The sequence below is a fragment of the Callithrix jacchus genome, chromosome 2 (assembly GCF_049354715.1).
Source record: "Callithrix jacchus isolate 240 chromosome 2, calJac240_pri, whole genome shotgun sequence".
Lineage (NCBI taxonomy): Eukaryota > Metazoa > Chordata > Mammalia > Primates > Cebidae > Callithrix > Callithrix jacchus.
Window position 1 is genome coordinate 140,462,198 of NC_133503.1, and position 16,866 is coordinate 140,479,063.

Here is a 16,866-nt window from a genome sequence, read left to right on the forward strand (position 1 = left end):
GATATAATACAACACAATCCACCCTGAATTTAGGCAGGGCAAATGCCAAAATTCAGAGACAGGAAGGATGTGCACTGAAACCTGAATGACTTATGGATGGAAGCAGATTTTTAGCCTTTACCAAAAAATCAGTATAAATTTGACTTATTTCCTGCTTCTAGCAGACCTGCTGAATACCTCTTCCTTTTCAGAAATGCTGGCTTGATTTCTTGGCATGAATCTGGATTTTGAGAGCACTGAGGCTAGTTTGTTTTCAACATAATATATGTTGGTTTGCTTTGTGTTAAACATTCTGAGTAATTCATAATTAATTCTTTTAACTGAATGATTTTTTGAATGTGTTTTTTAACTTATGCACCCCTCACACTTCTGTTTTTTTTCACAACCTGATTTGAGTGGAAACTTCTGAGAATTTCTGTAGTTATCTTATGATGTGTCTTTCTATTTAAAAGGGAACCAAAAATTTATCTTAATTTTTACAAGTCATTAAAATTTATCTAGCTAAGTCCTCTGTGTTTACAAGCTACAGTGGCTTTTATATCTCCAGTGCTTAGCACAATGAAAGCTTGGCATGTAATAAGCACTCAGTGAAAGCCTGGTGGACCTCTCATAGCAAAAGACAGAATAGAAAAAATGTCAGAGGACAGCTTGCCTGTCCACAGGCCATAGTAAATTTTTATGTCCAGGCCAGGCGTGGTGGCTCTTGCCTGTAACCCTGGCACTTTAGGAGGCTGAGGCAGGTGGTTCACAAGGTTAGGAGTTCGAGACCAGCCTGACCAATATGGTGAAACCCCATCTCTACTAAAAATACAAAAATTAGCCAGGTGTGGTGGAAAGTGCCTGTAATCCCAGCCTCCCTACTTGGGAGGCTGAGACAGAATTGCTTGTACCCGGGAGGCAGAGGTTGTAGTGAGCTGAGATCATTATAACCTGGGCAACAGCCTAGGTTGTTGTGCCCCAGCCTAGGCAACAGAGTGAGACCCTGTCTCAAAAACAAACAAACAAAAAAAACAAAAAAAACTCTTTTTAATGTCCAGAGCCTTTTGTTGAGGGAAATGGACACTTCTACAGTCTTCTGCATTTGTGTACTGTATCTCTGGAGAGCCAGATCTGCTTCTATGACCAATTGCTGCCTCTTGTCCTTTATTGATCACAAGGGCAAATTCTTGAGAGAGAAAACTTGATAGACTTAGCAAGTAACTATAGGCTTCCTCATGGGCCTCCAGCCCAGTGGTTCTCAAACTTGAGCATGGAATCCCCTGGAAGGCTTATTATACTTATCCATAGGTGGCCACATCCTCAATCACATCGCATATTCCCCAGCCTACAGCTGATGGACCTCTCACCTGAGGACTGTCCACTTACAGCCTAGAGCAGTGGTTTTTAAAGTGTGGTCTCAAGATCAGAAACATCAGCATCACTTGGAAATTTATAGCAATATGGGTGATTGGACTCTGCCGGAGATCTGCTGAATTAGAAGTTCTGAGGGTAGTGCATAGCAATCTGTGTGTTTTTTCTTTTCTTTTCTGTTTTTTTTTTGAGACAGAGTCTCACTCTGTTGTCCAGGCTAGAGTGCTGCCATGGTGCACTCTCAGCTTACTGCAACCTCTGCCTCCTGGGTTCAAGCTATTCTCCTGTATCAGCCTCCTGAGTAACTGGGATTATAGGTGCATGACACCACGCCTGGCTACTTTTTGTATTTTTAGTAAAGACAGGATTTCACCATCTTGGCCAGGCTGGTCTTGAGCTCTTGACCTCAAGTGATCTGCCTGCCTTGGCCTCCCAAAGTGCTGGGATTACAGGCATGAGCCACTGTGCCCAGCCACAATCAGTGTTTTAATAAGCCTTCCAGGTGATTCCATGCTCACATTGAGAACCATTGGGCTGGAGGCCTATGAGGAAGCCTACAGTTACTTGCTAACTTAATCAGGTTTTCTCTCTCAAGAATTTGTACTGGTGATCCATAAAGGACAAGAGGCAGGCAGTTGGTAATGGAAGCAGATCTGGGCTCTCCAGAGATGCAGTACACAGATGCAAGAGGCTGTAAAAGCCACGGACTAGCAGAAGTTATGTTGTGAGGTAGAGATAAAATACTCAAAGTTGATATCAAAGAGTTTGGTAGTGGTGGAGCTGGAAGAGCAGAGAAAGAAAGTTGCTGGGTCACCATGATGGTGGTGGGTCAACGAACACAGCTGCTGAAGAGTCAGCATGGTGACCTGGGTTTGTTGCTGCAGCAGCATTGCACCTTCCAGTTCTGGGAAATGTGTCCAGAACTGTGAGAGAACAGATTTCCGTTGTTTCTCTTCAGCCTATGATATTTTGTTAAGGCATCCTGAGCTAAGGCATACTTCAAGTGATATAATCTCATAGCAGTATAGTCAATTTTTTTTTTTTTGAAACAAAGTTTTGCTCTTGTCCTCCAGGCTGGAGTGCAATGGTGTGATCCTGGTTCACTGCAACCCCTGCCTCCTGGGTTCAAGTGATTCTCCTGCTTCAGGCTCCTGAGTAGCTGGGAATATAGGCATGTGCCACCATGCCCACCTAATATTTGTGTTTTTAGTAGAGAGGGCGTTTTACTGTGTTGGCCACACTGGTCTCAAACTCCTGACTTCAAGTGATCTGCCTGCTTTGGCCTCCTGAAGTTCTAGGATTACAGGTGTGAGCCACTGCACCTGGCCAAGTCAGTTTTTATCTTCATATAACTGGCCATATTTTTACTAGAAGCATCAGAAGAGGAATATCACAACTGTAACAATTTGGGGAAATTTTCCTAGGCTTCTTTGAGTAGATTATTGGAGAGACCTATGCTGGACTGCTTGATTCCCTAATGGGAAATTAATTCTGTAGCATCTGTTATGGGTTTTTTGTTTGTTTGTTGTTATTTGTTTTAAATCTCATTGAAGCAAGTATAGGCTCAAGTTTATTATTATTATTTTGCTTTAGAAACCAAAAACTGAAAAAAAAAACGGAAACCAAAAACTTTATACTTTTTTTTTTTTTGAGCTGGAGTTTCACTCTTGTCCCCCAGTCTGGAGTGCAGTGGCATGATCTTGGCTCACTGAAACCTCTGTCTCCCAGATCAACCTTTGTCTCCCGGATTCAAGTGATTCTCCTGCCTCAGCCTCTCTGGGATTACAGATACGCACCATCATGCCCGACTAATTTTGTAATTTAAGTAGAGATAGGGCTTCACCATGTTGGACAGGCTGGTCTCAAACCCTCAACCTCAAGTGATCCGCCCACCTTGGCCTCCTAAAGTGCTGGCATTACAGGTGTGAGCTACTGCGCTTGGCCTTGTATGTTTTCTTGAGCAGCTCTTTCATTGGCTTTAGAAACTTCCCCTTTGTCCTGGTGGGAGGCAACCACATCTATATTTAAGATGGCTGAGTTACAGAGACACTGGTGTGCCTCATCCTTAGGGCTGAAACTGCCTTTGAAAATCATGACTGAGAGTGAAAGAAATCTAACTGGCTCTAACTTGGTTCTAACCTTTAAGCTGTCCTTTTTCCCTCCTGGGCATAGGCTGAACTAACTTTGGGAGGAACTTAAGTTTAAAACAAAGACAATAATAGCTCTTTCCCCAAACAAACTTCTTTCTTGTGTGGGGGCTAGACTGTCTTTTTAGGACCAAGAAATTAGCCACAAGATTAGAAATTATGGTTTAGGAGTCATGCAGCTGGAGGCTACAAGATTCCAATCCTCCCTAAATTGTTCCTAAGATCAATGCTTGAGATACTTTGCAGACCCTGCACTTGATAGATCGGATGGCACCACCTAGATTGACAAACTGGTCCACCTGATCTTGTGGCCCCCACCAGGAACTGACTCAGTGCAAAAGGACAACTTCAATTCCCTATGATTTAATCTCCCACCCATCCAATCAGCACTCCTGACTCACTGATGTCCCCCAACCCACTAAGTTGTCGTTAAAAACTCTGATATCCAAATGCTCAGGGCGACTGATTTGAGTAATAATAAAAGTCTGGTGTCCTGCACACCTGGCTCTGTGTGAATTACTCTTTATTGCAATTCCCTGTCCTGATAAATCTACTCTGTCTAGGCAGTGGGCAAGGTGAACCCATTGGATGGTTACAGGGTCTCCCAGCACACAGCTTCATCACAGCATAAATGAATGTGGCTTGAGTAGGGGCTTGTATGTTGAATTCAAACCCACAAAATTGAAATTTTTTCCTTTTCAATAGGCTCTGCAATTTGCCTGATAGCAGATTATAAGGACCGCTAGAGCACTACTTCCAACCCAGCCTTATAAGCTACACAACAGACTAAATGTTATGAAGACGATAAATTTAAAATAAACCAGAGAATCTGAACGACAAATGCATAATATTCCTTTGAAAGTTTTTTTACTTTGTGATTTGGGGTGGGGTGGGTGTTCACTTATAACAATGACGCTGGAAATGTGAGAACGTTTTGAACCTATAGTAGCAAAGTAGCTGGAGGACTAATTAGCCAGGTGTAACTCCTCCTTCTGTGAGTCAGACAGCTCAGCGGTTTCCACAAGTGCTTATTCACTGCTCTAAATATTTCTGTCCTTTCCAGAGAACAACAGAAAGATTGAGTCTAGAAAGTTGGTATGAGAATCAGAACTGGGCCGGGCACGGTGGCTCACGCCTGTAATCCCAGCACTATGGGAAGCTGAGGTGAGCGGATCACTTGAGATCAGGATTTCGAGACCAGCCTGGCCAACATGGTGAAACCCTGTCTCTACTAAAAATACAAAAAATTAGCCAGATGTGGTGGTGAATGCCTGTAATTCCAGATACTTGGGAGGCTGAGGCAGGACAATCTCTTGAATCCGGGAGGTGGAGGATGCAGTGAGCCGACATCGCGCCGTTGCACTCCAACCTGGGCAACAGAGCAAAACTCCAACTCAAAAAAAAAAAAAAAGAATCAGAACTGATGAAAAATATGAGTTTAGATCAAATGAGTACAGAGGACGTTTTAGAAAACCAAAGGAAACAACCAGAGTCAATCAGCTATTGGGGGCCCATGCCTACAACTGAGCAAGGCTGCTAGTTATGTACTTACAACAAGGTGCAAGGATGCAATTACTATTGAAAATCTGGTCAAGGAAAGAATGTTGTTTTTTGTTGTTGTTGTTTGGGATTTGTTACTGTTTTGGATTGTGAATATGGGCCCCTTTCCCCCCCATTCAACTCACTAGCATTTCTTGTCATTTATTTATTTATTTATTCCTCAGCTGGAACATTTCGTGTCGTTTAGACTAGACTCAAGTATTAAAAAAAAGGCAGTCTGGGCCAGGCATGGTGTGGCTCATGTCTGTAATCCTAGCACTTCAGGAGGTCAAGGCAGGCAGATCATTTGAGGTCAGGAGTTCGAGACCGGCCTGGCCAAGATGCAACATGTTAGCCATGCGTGGTAGCATGTGCCTGTAATCCCAGCTACTTGGGAGGCTTGAACCCGGGAGGTGGAGGTTACAGCCAGTTGAGATTGAGCCACTGCACTCCAGCCTGGGCGACAAGAGTGAAACTCCATCAAAAAAAAAAAAGGCAGTCTTGCTTTTTGGGTGGACTAATGGCATTTAGTCAAAATGAAGACAAAAAAATTCGTAAGTTGAAAAACCCTGAGAGACAGGTTTTGCCAAGAGAGTGAATTTGACAGCTTTCCAGATGCCTCACGTTAGGAAAGTTTCCTAGGTTTGAGTCTGGAATGTAGAGCAGAGTTGTCTGAATCTATGGAGTTGATGGAGGCATTCCTTGATGAGGAGGAGAAATTCCCCAGGGACTTTGTAAATCTGAAGCAGATAAAAGGAAATGAAGAAACCAAATTTTACAGCTTTGATGACATTTGTCAAGAAGAGCTAGATATTAAGTAATTTTTCTCTTTTTAAAAATTTTTTGTTAAGTAATTAGCTTTTAAGAAGCAAATCGTATTGAACTTGGCTGTGATAGAAAGGAATTCATTTAATAAATCAAAACAAAAACAAAGAAGCGAAGCAGGAATCTCCTAATCAGCAGAAAAGGGAGGACAGCCGGAGACAATCGTCCAGATACTGATCTAAACTTGAGCTGAAACAGTAAGTTTTTTTGTCTTGTTTTTATCTATTATTGTTTTAAAATAAAGGGACATAAGGCTTGTAGAGCCCCACACACACAGAGCCCTGAGATAAAGGGTACACGCGATGAGGAAGGGCACCCAGGATGTGAAGGGAGAGTTGTTTCGTGTTTGATTTACTTTGCTGTCCAAGAAGGACAAATACGTTGAAGTTAAGTGCCACAGCTTAGATAAGAGTAAGACAGAAGAACAGAGGAGGATGACAAACTAAAGCACACAAAGGCTCATGAGCCACAATAACTATGAAACCTAGGCGTTCTGAATCTCTGGGTTTAGAATTCTAATAAAAAAAAATCAAACATTCTAGCCATTATCTAGACAAATAAGGGCAGCCGTTAACTGTCTCATTTTATACCACAGCGCCACCTATGGGACGATAATAGAAATACATCCGGAAGTACCCAAAACCTGTCGAAGTCCTGCCTACACGATTTTATAAGTAACTATAAATTCTAGAATCATAGGATTTCAGAGTGGTGGAAATTTAAAAGTCATTGGAGTCAGGTTTGTCCCCAAAATTTGAATCATTTTCATCACATATTTGATTAGCGTTTAATTCTGCTCAAACATCTTCAGTGAGTGAAAACCCACCCTCACTAAGCAGCTAGTTCTATTAATAGTAATACTTACACACACTATTACCTTTCACTCAGTGCTTCACCATTCCCTTCTGCAGTACCTGGGCAGACCTGCAGTACCTGGTGCTAGGTCTTTCCAGGGTTCTTGGGAGTAAATTGGCTTCATTTTCATTGGAATTCCTCTTTGCAGACCCATTGAGGGTAGGCTCTGCCAAATCAAGTTACTATGTACTTTCTTGTGTTTCAAATTATTGCTCACATCTTCTGTCTTCTATTTCTCCTCTCTCATTCTCTTTTTGTTAGATTTCTACTTTTTGTCAAAAATTCATCTATTATCATTTTGATAGATTTTGGAGAAGGGAAGAAATAAAAGCAAGCAAGCAAGAAATCCCATCATATTTAATTAGGGGCCTAGTCATGTTTTTCTGGTTCTGTTCTTATGCATGAAAAAAACATAAGCATAGGGCTTTACAATTTATTTCAGTTAAAATTTTATTAAGTTTGGCTTATTGTTAAAGCCTTTGGATCTTCACTCTGCTGTATTCAATATATCGGCTACCTTTCCCAGCAGTCAGATAAATGCATTAGCAAGCTGACTGTACACACAGCTATTTACTCAATGAGCAGGGCAAGACTGCAAACAGAATTCCTTGACACTGGAAATTCTGGGCTGTCATTGATTGATAACTAGCACCTATCTTTGTGATTATCTGGGCCACATTCTTCTGTCTTGTTCACAAGACGAAAGTCTCTGTCAAATGCTGAGTTCAAATGCTGAGTATTGACAGCTTCTTCTGATTTGTCAGTCTGGCAGAGTTTGGATAAAAAGGGAAGTGCTGTTAATTCATTAAATAATGACTTTTCCTATCTGAATCTTACTCACAATTAAATGTTCCCCCTTCTTGGTGTTCAAGGTGACGTTGGATAACCTGTCTGAGAATTACACTATTCATTCCTGCCCCAGTTTCTAGAATTCTTCTATGACAATGAATAACAGCTCATTTTATCCCCAATGTCTTCTAGCTGTAGGCTAGGATGTAGTTTGCTAGGACCAGGTTTACACTGATGTAGAGAACCTGGATGCCTTCTTAGGTTCTTTCCACCAGTTTGGATTTTTAGGTCTCTCATCTGGATGCTTGTTGATTTTCTGGCCAGTAATCTTTCTCCTTGGCAGAAATGAAAGATAGAAAAATAGGAGATAAAGTGATATCTGCCCCTATTATCCATCTTTCATTTTCCTTGTTCTTATTGCTCTTGTGTAATTCCAGAAAGTGCTTTTTTTTCCTGATGGAGTCTCACTCTATTGCCCAGGCTGGAGTGCAGTGGCATGATCTTGGCTCACTGCAACCTCCACTTCTCGAATTCAAGTGATTTTCCTGCCTCAGCCCCCTGAGTAGCATGAATCACTATGAAGAGCTAATTTTTGTATTTCTTTTTAGTAGAGATGAGGTTTCCATGTTGGCCAAGCTGGTCTCAAACTCCTGACCTCAGGTGATCCACACGCCTCAGCCTCCCAAAGTGCTGGGACTGTGCTCAGCCCAGAAAGTGCTTTAAGTCACTCTTACATTTAAAAGTTTATCTGCCTTTCCTTTGTGTGGTATAGAATGTGAAGTTATTTGGCTAGGCAAGCTTGTTGGATTTCTTCAATTTGACCTTTTAGATTCATTTTCCACCTTTCTCCATAATTTTCTATCCTGGGAGGCTGTCCTGTATAGATCACAGCAAAGTACCTATGTCTTCCGGGTTTCTGCAAACCTAGAATGTGGCCCAGAAGACATAGGTACTTTGCTGTGATCTATACAGGAGATGGGAGGGAGCGAGAGGGGAACATGGGGCAGGTGCATAGATTTCCATGGTTCCTTCCTGTGTGGTTGATACAAGCTGCTGTGTCTCTCAACAGAAGGTCACTGCTTTTGTCTAGGTGGCCTGCTCTATACCGCCCTTTTTTTGGGGAGTTCTGACAAGCTCTTGTTCACTCTATTCCTCTGGAGATGGTGACAGCTCTACTGCCATTATCTCTTATTGCTCTGCTATTCCCAGTCACCCCTTTGTGATTAGACCCTCTGTGAATAAAACCTCCTCCAATTTTCCTAATTCATGCGCGCCATCTGTTTTTGTTCTTTGAGGTGGAGAGAACTGGACTGATACAGGAAGTTTAAAACAAGTGTGAGAGAAAGTTCTTCTATTGCATAGAGTTATTTTGGACCACGTGATAAACTATTCTTGGACGCTCCAGTAACTGACCTTTTGTAAAATTGTTGGTGCATCAGAGTCAAAGACAGAAAATAGTTTATGAATTTTTTAGATTGGAAAGCCAAGTGGTATTTTATTTCATAATAATGCCGATATAACTGAATGCTATATTCCAGAAATGATAACTGATATTTTGGTTTCCGAACTGTTGGACAAAAAACAGGTATGTGAAACACAGGAATGATTTCCAGAATATATAAGGAACTCCTGCAAATCAGTACGGAACAGACAAAAAATAAAGCAGAAAAATGGGCAAAGGGTATAAATAGACAAGTCAAAGATGGAAACTGTATATGAAAAGATGCACCTAGTAATCTGGAAAATGCGAACTAAAACAAGATAGCACTTCATATGCATTATAAGGGCAAAAGTTAAAAAAAAGTCATGGCCAGGCACGGCGGCTCACGCCTATAATCCCCGCGCTTTGGGAGGCCGAGGCGGGTGGATCATGAGGTCAAGAGATCGAGACCATCCTGGTCAACATGGTGAAACCCCGTCTCTACAAAAAACACAAAAATTAGCTGGGCATGGTGGTGCGCACCTGTAGTCCCAGCTACTTGGAAGGCTGAGGTGGAGAATTGCTTGAACCCAGGAGGTGGAGGTTGTGGTGAGCCGAGATTGTGCCACCACACTCCAGCCTGGGTAACAAGAGCGAAACTCCATCTCAAAACAAAACAAAACAAAAGTCATAGAGTAGTCTTTGGGGAGTGAGTACAAATGTAAATTGATACATCCACTTTGCTTATTTACATATATTTTATATTTTTATTATTTTAAAAATTGAGATGGGGTCTTGCTATGTAGCCCAGGCAAGCCTCAAACTCCAGGCCTCAAGTGGCCTTCCCATCTTGGCCTCCCAAAAAGCTGGGATTACAGGTGTGAACCACTGTGCCTAGATGGTACGACTCCTTTGGAAAATAATTTAGCAATATTTTGTAAAGTTGAAAGTCAGCATGTTACAGGATCCAACAATTCCAATTCTAGGTATTCGTTGGTCTGCAGCTTCTTGCACTTATGCACTAGGAGACATGTAGAAGAATGTACATTATGACACTGCTTGCAAAATATGAAAATTGGAAATAAGCTAATGTTCATCAAAAAGGGAATGTATAAATAATCAAGGTATATTTATATGATAAATGATACAAAGTGTTGAATGAACTCAATCAATATATATTAGGAGGCAATGAGTTTTTTTTTTTTTTAAAAAGCAGGTGGAAGAAAGTTACTAGATGCTACTATTTTTTCCAACTTGGGTAGAAGTTAACACGTAAAGAAGAGTATCTTTTTTTTGCAGATAGGTATATATGCAGCAAAACACAGACTGAAAGACTAAGCCTAATTCATGATAACAGTTCCCCATAGGGCATGGGTACCCAACTCCTGGGCCGTTGATTGGTATGGTGGAAATAGGCTAATTTAGAAACCTGGCTGTGCAGCAGGATGTGAGTGTCTGGTGAGCAGGCAAGCGTCTTCTGTATGTACTTACAGCCGCTCCCCACTGCGCACATGACCTCCTGTCAGATCAGTGGTGGCATTAGATTCTCATAGGAGCTCGAACCCTAGTGTTGCATGCTGCTTATGAGAATGCCTGATGACTTGTCACTGTCTCCCATCACCCCAGATGGGACCATCTAGTTGCCGGAAAACAAGCTCAGGGTTCCCACTGAGTCTCCATTATGGTGAGTTGTATAATTATTCCATTATATATTACAATGTAATAATAGTAGAAATGAAGTGCACAATAAATGTCATGTGCTTGAATCATCCCAAAACTATCCCCTTGCCTTTCATCTGTGGAAAAATCGTCTTCTACAAAACCGGTCCCTGGTGCCAGAAAAGGTTGGAGACTGCTGCCCTAGGGAATCTGGGGGGACTGAGACTGGTGAGGGAACAAAATGACCCTCTTGCTGCTGGGTCCCCTTCTCACACTCTGGGTGCTGGTCCTTCAAATAATCTCTCTCAGGCCTCAGCCCCATCAAGGATTGTCTGTTCTTCTCTAGCACAAAACCCTGCTTCAGGAGATTCCTCATTAAGCAGCCCAAAGAGTGAGCACATCGCAAATTTTTCTTGTACTGAATTCATTCATTAGTTTTCCTTTTTTTTTGAGATGGAGTCTCCCTCTCTTGCCCAGGCTAGAGTGCAGTGGCATGGTCTTGGCTCTCTGCAACCTCCACCTCCTGGGTTCCAGCAATTCTCCTGCCTCAGCCTCCCGAGTAGCTGGGGTTACAGGCGCCTGCTGCCATGCACGGCTAATTTTTTGTATTTTTAGTAGAGACAAGGTTTCACCATGTTGGCCAGGCTGGTCTCAAACTCCTGACCTCATGATCTGCCTGCCTTGGACTCCTAAAGCACTGGGATTATAGATATGAGCCACCGTGCCCATCCTTGTTTTCTTTTATCTCTTCCCTTTTTCATCCTATTTCTTCTTGTTCCCATATTCCACCGAAATTGTTACCAAACCCTAAAATCTTACATTATATTTAAAAAAAATTATTATTATTATTATTATTTGAGACAGAGTCTCGCTCTGTCACCCAGTCTGGAGTGCAGTGGCATGATTTTGGCTCACTGCAACCTCTGCCTCCAGGGTTCAAGTGATTCTCCTGCCTCAGCCTCCGGAGTAGCTGGGACTACAGTCATGTGCCACCACACCTGGCTAATTGTTTTGTATTTTTTAGTAGAGATGGGGTATCACTATGTTGGCCAGGTGGGTCTTGAACTCCTGACCTTGTGATCCCCCTGACTCGGCCTCCCAAAGTGCTGGGATCATAGGTGTGAGCCACCATGCCTGGCCCCATCTGGCTAATTTTTGTATTTTTAGTAGAGACAGGGTTTCACCATGTTGGTCAAGCTGGTTTCCAACTCCTGACCTTGTGATCCACCCACCTTGACCTCTCAAAGTGGTGGGAATACAGGTGTGAGCCAAAGCACCCAGCTGCGTCTTATTTATTTATTTATTTATTTTTGAGACGGAGTTTCGCTCTTGTTACCCAGGCTGGAGTGCAATGGCGCAATCCAATCTCGGCTCACCGCAACCTCTGCCTCCTGGGTTCCGGCAATTCTCCTGTCTCAGCCTCCCGAGTAGCTGGGATTATAGGCACGCGCCACCATTCCCAGCTAATTTTTTTTGTATTTTTAGTAGAGACGGGGTCTCACCATGTTGACCAAGATGGTCTGGAGCTCTTGACCTCATGATCCACCCGCCTTGGCCTCCCAAAGTGCTGGGATGCATCTTATTTTTAATAAACATTTATCTCCCACCTCTTTAAGAGAAAGTGCATTTTAAAATTCGCACTTGAAATCCCACCCTCTTTTTCTGCTTACTTAGAGTACCACATTCCCTGCCCTTGCCTCATCCCATCGTTGTTGGGATTATATCCCTGTCGCTGTCTGTGTTGCCAGGGAGAGTTTATGATTTGTTAAATTCTCTTAGATTTGACTGGTTGCCTTGGTTCTAAGATTGAGAGGGCAAAAACGGTTTATTTGGGTGTGAAAAGTTTTTGAGAGCCAGGAACACAGAGTCTTTGCAACGTTATTTTCAAAGGGTCTGGAGAGTTACACCCAAGCCCACAAAAGTGAGGAAGAAAAGAAAAGAGTTTTCTACCAGGTGACACAGTGCTAAGAGCTCTGCTCCTTGTCACATCAGTGCATTCTCATTAAATTGACTTTGCCTGAAAATGGATTTTACATTTACCACCTTATAACTCAACATGTGTGCTCCTTCCTGTCAGTGTAACTCATCCCAAATTTTTAACAATAACCAGTTCCTGTTCTTAATTCTCAGAAATAAGAGGACACTTTGGGAGGCTGGGGCAGGTGGATCACTTGAGCCCAGGGGTTTGAGACCAGCCTAGGAAAATTGGTGAACCTCCACCTCTACAAAAAATACAAAATTAGTCAGGCAGGGTAGTGTGCTTGTGATCCCAGCTACTCAGGAGGCTGAGGTGGGAGGATCACCTGAGCCAGGGGAGGTTGAGCCTGCAGTGAGCTGTGATCTTGCCACCACACTCCAGCCTGGGCAACAGTGATACCCTGTGTCAAAAAAAAAAAAAAAAAAAAAAAGGAAAAAAAAGAGGAGAATAGTGCAACACTGCTTTTCCTCGTTGTTGTCCTGTCATCTCCCTGGAGTTCCTGAAACAATACAAATGATGGCTCTTAGCAGAGGCCAGAAGTCAGGTCAGAGCAGGGGACTCTCCCTGAATGGCCCCTCTCACCCCATCTTCATTGCCCCACTGGCCTTCATGAGTCTATTGTTTGACTCTATTTGTGTATCCCTCTTTATGAGTGACATTTCCTAAACTTTTTCCTACAGAGTGTTTTCTCTACCCAGTGGTAGCTCAAAAAATGTTGCCTGGTTGACCATCACTGGGTCAGTTGGGCTGAGGAAAAAAGAGGTGGTGTTCTTGGAGGAAAGCAGCCTTTCTCCGCCCCCAGGTCGGACTTGATGTCTTAAGTCCAAACATGTCTTCTATTTTCTTTTTGGACCTGGAGATCACTTTCTTGAGATAAGCAAAAAGAGTCCTCACTTGCTTACCAAGTTTATGGTTTTGCCTGATTTCTTATAAATAACAATTTTGTTTATTGACAGAATCATGCACTTTAGAGTCAAAAGGCTCATTTTTCCAACTTTCTGATTTTGCAGATCAAGAAATAAGCCCAGTGGCATTGAGATTTCCCCAATAACAGTAATATTATTTTACATATCATAGCTCCCAAGTACTGCTGCCTCCATTTCATAGATGATGAAAGGGGTGATCAGAGATGAGGTGGCTGTCCTGGGCAGCGCAGAGAGTGGGTAACAGCCTGGGCTTGAAGCTGGGTCTCCTGATTCCCACTATGATGCTTTCTGACAAATTCCACATGGCCTCTGGGCATAGGAGAGGACTTTGGAAATAGATATTCTGCTGTCCAGAGCCCCAATTTATTTTTATATCTATACTTGGTAATCTAAGATGCTACTGCAACATATGCATTTAAAACATTAAGTTGTATTTATTTGTCATTCACTGGTAACACATATATATAAAATTCAAAGGGCACAAAAGGGCATAGTGAACAAAAAGCTTTCATGCTTCTGTCCCCCAGACATCCAGTTCCCCTCACCAATCTCTTTGTCCTTCAGATACATGCTATTCTTAGATGAGCAAATATGTACATATGCACATATACATTTTCAATAAAAATGGAGGCATGCTGTATCCTGTTCTGTACTTGCTTTTTAAAAAAGTTGCCAGGACATAGGAGTAGGCAAGGACTTCATGAACAAAACACCAAAAGCACTGGCAACAAAAGCCAAAATAGACAAATGGGACCTAATGAAACTCCACAGCTTCTGCACGGCAAAAGAAACAGTCACTAGAGTGGATCGGCAACCAACAGAATGGGAAAAAATTTTTGCAGTTTACCCATCTGACAAAGGGCTGATATCCAGAATTTACAAAGAACTCAAACAGATTTACAGGAAAAAAACAAACAAGCCCATTCAAAAGTGGGCAAAGGATATGAATAGACACTTTACGAAAGAAGACATATATGAGGCCAACAATCATATGAAAAAATGCTCATCGTCACTGGTCATCAGAGAGATGCAAATCAAAACCACATTGAGATACCATCTCACGCCAGTTAGAATGGCGATCATTAAAAAATCTGGAGACAACAGATGCTGGAGAGGATGTGGAGAAAAAGGAACACTTTTACACTGTTGGTGGGAGTGTAAATTAGTTCAACCATTGTGGAAGACAGTGTGGCGATTCCTCAAGGCCTTAGAAATAGAAATTCCATTTGACCCAGCAATCCCATTACTGGGTATATATCCAAAAGACTATAAATCATTCTACTACAAGGACACATGTACACGAATGTTCATTGCAGCACTGTTTACAATAGCAAAGACCTGGAATCAACCCAAATGCCCATTGATAATAGACTGGATTGGAAAAATGTGGCACATATACACCATGGAATATTATGCAGCAATCAGAAATGATGAGTTTGTGTCGTTTGTAGGGACATGGATGAATCTGGAGAACGTCATCCTCAGCAAACTGACACAAGAACAGAAAATGAAACACCACATATTCTCACTCATAGGCGGGTGATGAAAAATGAGAACAGATGGACACAGAAAGGGGAGCACTAAACACTGGGGTCTATTGGGGGGAAAAGGGGAGGGCCAGTGGGAGGGGGAGGAGGGGAGGGATAGCCTGGGGAGAAATGCCAAATGTGGGTGAAGGGGAGAAGGAAAGAAAAGCACACTGCCATGTGTGTTCCTACACAACTGTCTTGCATGCTCTGCTCATGTACCCCAAAACCTAAAATCCAATAAAAAATTAAAAAAAAAAAGTTGATGTATTTTGAATACCAACCATTATAAATGCACATAGAGCTATCTCCTTTTTAGTGACAGCAAGTATTCCCTTGAATAGAGGTGCCATCATTTACTTGTCTAGTCCTCTCTTAATGGACATCAAGATGGTTGCTGTTCTTAGGCTGTTGCTGGGATGCATACATAATTATATGTACATATGTTTTTGTTTATAGGTGATAGAATACCTAGCAGAGGTTGGCAAAGTATAGCCTGTGGGTCAAATTCAACCTGCCATGTATTTTTAAATTTGTTTTTATTTATTTTGCACACAGAAAATAATTTGGTTTCAACACACAACCTGCCATTTAAAAACAATACAGTTTTATTGGAACACAGCTATGCCCATTTGTTTGCCTGTTGTCTATGGCTCTTTTCATGCTACGATAGCAGGGTTGAATAGTTGTGATAGTAATGTATGTGGAAACCTAAAATACTTAACTATTTGGTCCTTTTTAAAAAAGTTCGCTTGCTTGCCTCTGAGCTATAGGATACATTTTTGTTGTTGTTGTTGGTTTGAGACAGAGTTTCATGCTGTTGCCCAGGCTGTAGTGCAGTGGCACAGTCTTGGCTTACTGCAACTTTCACCTCCAGGGTTCAAGCAATTCTCCTGCCTCAGCCTCCCAAGTAGCTGGGATTACAGGTGCCCGCCACCACGCCTGGCTATTTTTGTTTTTTTTTTGTATGTTTAGTAGAGATGGGCTTTCACCATATTGGCCAAGCTGGTCTCGAACTCCTGACCTCAGCTGATCCACTTGCCTCATCCTCCCAAAGTTCTGTGATTACAGGCATGAACCATCGCTCCCAGCTGATAAATTCTTATTAGTAGAATTGGTGGGTCAGGGATTTTGCATTTCTTACTTGATTGTTATCGCCAAATTCTTTTTGTAGAGGTTGTACTATTTTATTCTTCCACTAGCAGTATACTTTACCATGTTCTCACTATTGTAGTGTGTCAGATATTTTTTATTGGTTTATCATTTAAATAATTTTTAAATAATTTAATTTTTGTGGGTATGTAGTAGGCGTGTATATTTATGAGGTACATGAGATGTTTTGATACAGGCATGTAATACATAATAATTACATTATGGACAATGGATTATCCATCTCTTCAAGCATTTACTCTTTGTGTTACAAACAATCCAGTTATAACCTTTCAGCTGTTTTAAAATGTACAATTACATTATTATTACCTATATCACCCTGTTGTGCTATCAAATACTAGGCCCTATTCATTCATTTTAACTATTTTTTAGTACCCATTAATCATCCACACCTCTCCCCCATTCACTACATCAAATGTCTTCATTTTTGACAATCTATTGGTAGAAAATGACATTTCTCTTGATTTCTTTTGCATTCTCTAATTTTGATTGAGTATCTTTTTAGGGTGGAGGAGAGTGGAGCCTGTGAGGGAAAGAGAAATGAATGTGTAGGAAGTTATCAGTCTGAGTTCTCTGATGCAAGTAACAGAACTTATACCATCACACCAATCCAGTGGACACCCTACCTTCAGCCCAGGCCTCTGTGGCTCCCTTGGTCATTCTCTTCCTTCTTGGCCAGAAA

The 16,866-nt window shown here is 41.9% G+C and overlaps 1 protein-coding gene across 1 annotated transcript in view; it reads left to right on the plus strand.

The window, feature by feature from the left end:
- Nucleotides 1-16,866, plus strand: part of LOC118151518 (uncharacterized) — a 105,503-nt gene that overhangs the window by 83,380 nt on the left and 5,257 nt on the right. The window contains exons 6-7 of the mRNA XM_078365986.1: nucleotides 4,203-4,661; nucleotides 5,888-6,058. The gene's annotated coding sequence lies outside the window, so the exon portion shown is untranslated. The remainder of the gene's footprint in view (nucleotides 1-4,202; nucleotides 4,662-5,887; nucleotides 6,059-16,866) is intronic.